At 33.1% G+C, this 4,887-nt stretch overlaps 1 long non-coding RNA gene across 1 annotated transcript; it reads right to left on the minus strand.

Moving 5' to 3' along the window:
• Positions 1-53: 53 nt before the first annotated feature.
• Positions 54-1,692, minus strand: LOC116349527. Its single transcript, XR_004201924.1, has 2 exons — positions 1,545-1,692; positions 54-663 (listed from the first exon to the last, which is right to left on the minus strand). It is a non-coding gene; the product is annotated as an uncharacterized LOC116349527 (long non-coding RNA).
• Between the last annotated feature and the right edge of the window lie 3,195 nt (positions 1,693-4,887).

Genomic DNA, 4,887 nt, shown 5'->3' on the forward strand with positions numbered 1-4,887 from the left:
TTGAAAAGAATATCATAATAATTTATACGATGGCAATTTGAGAGAAAGTATAATTTATTATTTCACTCTTTTTATTCATTAAATGTATCAAAGTAGTAAGATTACACTCAATCTTTCAAACAATTACATTTTATTATTTTCAAAGATTACAATCTTTGTATTTAGAGATCAGATGTATTGCCCATCAAAGCCCTTGCCCATACGTTTCTGCGTTCCACATACTTGGTCACAGTCTTCTCGGCTTCTTTAAGTTTTTCTACAATAAAATCTTCCTCTTCTGCGTACATCGGAATGAATCCATTCACCACTTTAAGACAGTCGTCAAATGTATTTTTTAATGTTTTATGAACTAATGTACGTAATTGATGTTGATTTTACTTGAATATAATTTTTGGTTGCCGGTAATATTTCGTTCCAGTTATTGAAAATGGTTTGAATGTCACTTGGAAGGGCATTTGAACTGTCTGGAATCAATATTAACTTATTGCAGAGTGCGTTTATCTCATCATTCTTACTTATATCATACAAATGAGATATAATAACTTTGGCTGTATTGCTAAAATCAGAAGTCAACGAGAACGCATCTGCTAGCCTATAATTAGCTGGTTGATATTTAGTAACTATATCCTGATAGGTACTCGCCATGGCTCCTTTGATGCATACCTAGGGGCATTTTACTATATGCGAATGCCATATTATACGGAATATATGAACATTATCCTATTCATACATGAAATATACGAAGTAAAGTATATTCATCCGCATCAACATCTATGAAAATTCGTACATTTCATTCGCAACCATTCGCGGAAGCCGCATACGTCTTGCTAGATGCGACAAACTGTCGTGTGATATTTGTACATACACATTGCTGTGTTCAGTTTGTCATGGCAGTTTCAAACACAATGTCATTGTTCTCAACTAAATTTGAAAAACAGTTGAAGAAAAAAATACAAGATTATTTGTTGAATATTATTTTAGGAGCCGTATTCGATTCGAAAAGTGAGATTTAAGAAATAAATTCAGATAATATAAAAGAAATTGAAAGTTACGTCAATGAAAATAAAAACCTTTCACAAGGCACCGTTTACAGTGATTATATTACGAGTGGCAAAGATTTATTTACCATTTTAGAAAAATTTCACTCAATATTACCAAAAAAATATCAATTCGGCTTGAATCTCTGTCACCTAATCTGTCACTTTGACTTTTTGAATGTAAAAATATGACTTTTCATATGCGCCATCCGCAAAATGTGTATGAAACATTCGACACCGTCCGCAAATTTGTATGAAACATCCGCCACCATTCGCAAAATTTTTATGAAACATTCGCGACCATTCGTTTCCGTTTGCAAAATATATATGAAAAATTCGCTCGCATATGGAACATTCGTATAAGTCGGAACCCCCTAGATGCATACCTATTTGTAAAAAATTGACGAATTCAAAGAAAAATGCATTCAATTGAATGGTTTGTAAATATAACAAATGTTGGCTTTTTTAAAGTAATTTTTTGTAATGTTTTCAAGTGTTATTACTTACATCATTTACGGCCAAAAATGAAAATAGTACCAAAATTAGAAATTGCTTCATTGTTACAGTTGAAATCGTATATCACTGAATTTAAAATGATACTGAAAATGAGAGCAGATGCGAAGGCATTTATACACAATTTTTACGCTCAAAACGTTTTACTTTACTTATAATTTAAAAAGTCCACGTGTTTTGCTTCAAACGCTCTTTAGCTTAAAAATAGTTTTCAAGGTTTAACAAAACATAAGTTGTTTGTCAAACTAAATACTTATATACGTCAATACTAAATTATTGTTTTGCACAATGAAGTAATTTCAAACGTTAATTTACGCAAGTGTAAATTCCTTTTGCAAATAAAGTAAACGACTGAAGTGAAAAAATATTTATCATAGGTGTTGAAGTGAATAATATCGGTATATAGTATATAACGATTCGAAATTTGTATCTTCTACCAACAAACTCACGAACAAGCAAAATTTCAATACAAAAAAATCACTTTTATGAGTCAAAATGAAACAAACTAGAACCGGTTTTTAGGTTTTTGAAATTTCTGGTTTTGATTGCATTTTTCCATTTGCCATCTAGATTCTAGATGCTGCTAGATGAATTCCAAGTTATTTAAAAATCATCAAAAATGCAGAGCAGTATATCAACTATAACCACTGCCCATGTGTAAAAACATGCATATTCACTAAATTCTCTTAGAAATTTGTTATAAATTGTGCGTTAATAAATCAAATTTGAGCTTACAAACATTTGTGCTATGATCAGCATCAAGACATTTACAATGAACATTATAATCGAAGAAGTGGAAAAACCAACGAACAGAATAAAGAACATCGTGAAATGGTGATTTGAGCCTGTGTACAGCATTAAAGTGAGAAAACAATGATTCTGCAAATTGTTTTATATCGTAAATATCACGGAAAATAATGATTGTTATCACAACATAATAATAATAAATGTGTCTCTTCCAAATTGATGGCATTTATTTAAAACATTATGTGTATACCGTGCAACGAACGTTCATTTGTTTTACACTTAATTTGACGGTTATTTCGTTAGTATTTCATAAAACGCGCGCGCTTCGGTTAAACAAACTATCTAAATGGCGAACAAACACAATTTTCGGGCAGACAATTAAACTAGTGACCTTTTTTCTACATAGATGGATAGATGAAATAGACGAGAACGATACAATAGTGAGATGCATTAAATCAAATGTAAGCAGTATGCCAGTGGTAATCAACCAAGGAGATGTGATCGGCGATGTTATTGTTTAAAATGAAATTGCATTTCGTTGTGCATTTTGTCTCGAGACATGACAAACTGGTTTCATTCAGTCAGAAATATGTTCAACACGCCAACCCAGAGAAAATCTCAATTCAAATGTGAATGATATATTATATGCAAATTTCAAATGAATCGAAATCATATTTTGTGCAACCCACAAGTGTTCAGAAAGACATACATTTATGCGAGCAATTGAATGATGCTTGCATCATTTGATGCACATCGATTGTGCTATCGCCATACATTCGGATCTTCGGCAGCGCACGAAGTGCTCCGAACGCACAACGAAAGCACTAGCGATGCGCATCAAATGATGCAAGCATTATTCAATTGCTCGCATAAATGTATGTCTTTCTGAACGCTTGGCAACCCATCAATATCAATCTATACATCATTTTGATTTAATATTGAATCCAAATGGAGAATCAATTTAGCTGTTTATTGAGTTTTGGTCGTCACGTTTTTCTCATTGTTCCTCTCTTTTCTTTTGTATTCCATTTAGCAGCCATTTCGATTGGCCGAAATAAGCAAAGTTCATTTTCATGTTTATCCAAAACGATAAGTGGCCTTCACGCTCATTTCCGTTTGGAAAATTGTTTCGCAAATCGTGATAAGCAACAAAACATGCCCAGCACATAACCATAATCGGTTAAGAGAAATGGCAAGTACTCAACAGCAGCCAAATGGATTTTATCACTACAACAATGCTGATGAAATCAAATGCGTTATGCAATGTTTATTCCAGGTGCGACGCATGATAATAACCAACGTAAACGGACGTCCAAGTTTTGGTCACGCATAAAGAAAGAAAGGGAGGGAGAGAAAATTGGACTTTATTTGAAATTTATAAAATGGTTATACTTGATAAAACTAACTGTCCATTTTCTGGTGATTTACATTCACAACAAAATTCTTGCAATACACATCAATGATATGATGTGTACAATCTTTTTATGAGCTTTGTAATAAGTTTAGAACCACATGTGTCGAGAGGATGGTTTCCGCGCTTCAGAGGCACCTTTGCCATGCACGCGCCCAGGATTTGTTCCGGTCTGTAAAATGAAAAAATGAGTTTTGCCGCCCCTTTGAAAGCTTTAAAACCTTCGATTTGCTAGGGGTTCTAGTGAGAAAATGATGATTTTTTGCTTTTTTAGATTTTCCGAGATTAATATTCTTTTGATTTTTCTAATCAACTCATCTCCTCTCTCTAACACAGTGAAGTCTGCGCAGACCTATTGTTTAGCATGATTGTGACCAAGCAACGCATACGTCGAATATAAAAAAAAATGTTTCGATTTTTTAAATCGCATACAAAACACTTTTCAATTAAATTTTAGCCATCAATCTAGGTAGTAGCCGGCTCTATCTATGAATAATGTTTTTTATGTGTCACTGTTTAGGTAAAAATGAGAAATGAAATAAATATGAAGTAATGCATTTTTGATTTTCAAAATTATTGATTTCAAAAATATTGATTTTTATTTGGTTGGAAAAGAAAGTTTGAATGATACATTTCTATAAAGGCCGTGGTACATTTCTATGGTGTACTATTTGTACAAATACTGTAGGCCTATTTTCTAAACACGAAATATTCAACCATTCACGATTCGCATCCAATACATCTTCGGGAACATGAATGGGTATTTTGTTAGTAGTTCGCATAGTGAGTCTGATGCGACCTTTGACCAATGCCAACATGTGTTCATAATCTTCTAAAGTGATGGTGCCAGGACAAAAATTATCACAAATTCTCAATGTAGTTAAATTTTGTCCAATTTTTAGTATTTTTATGATTCCGGCAATGCCAAACTGTGTCCCAAATCCGAAGACTGCAATTTCTTTGAGTTTAGGTAGATAACGAGCGATTTGAATCAATTGCTCCTCTGAAATTGTTTTCAACTCTAATTTCTCCAAATATGTCAGCTTTGTTACGCTTTCTGTGGTAGCCTCATCCCATACGCCACTGTAACATTGTAATTGCAGGTTCTCAATGCGCACATCATTACTTGCAAATGCATCAAGTAAATTGTTGAAAGGAACTGCATCTCCATATACATTT

This window comes from Contarinia nasturtii, unplaced genomic scaffold (genome assembly GCF_009176525.2).
Source record: "Contarinia nasturtii isolate CC-2019 unplaced genomic scaffold, AAFC_CNas_1.1 Cnas_scaffold_2930, whole genome shotgun sequence".
Taxonomy (NCBI): domain Eukaryota; kingdom Metazoa; phylum Arthropoda; class Insecta; order Diptera; family Cecidomyiidae; genus Contarinia; species Contarinia nasturtii.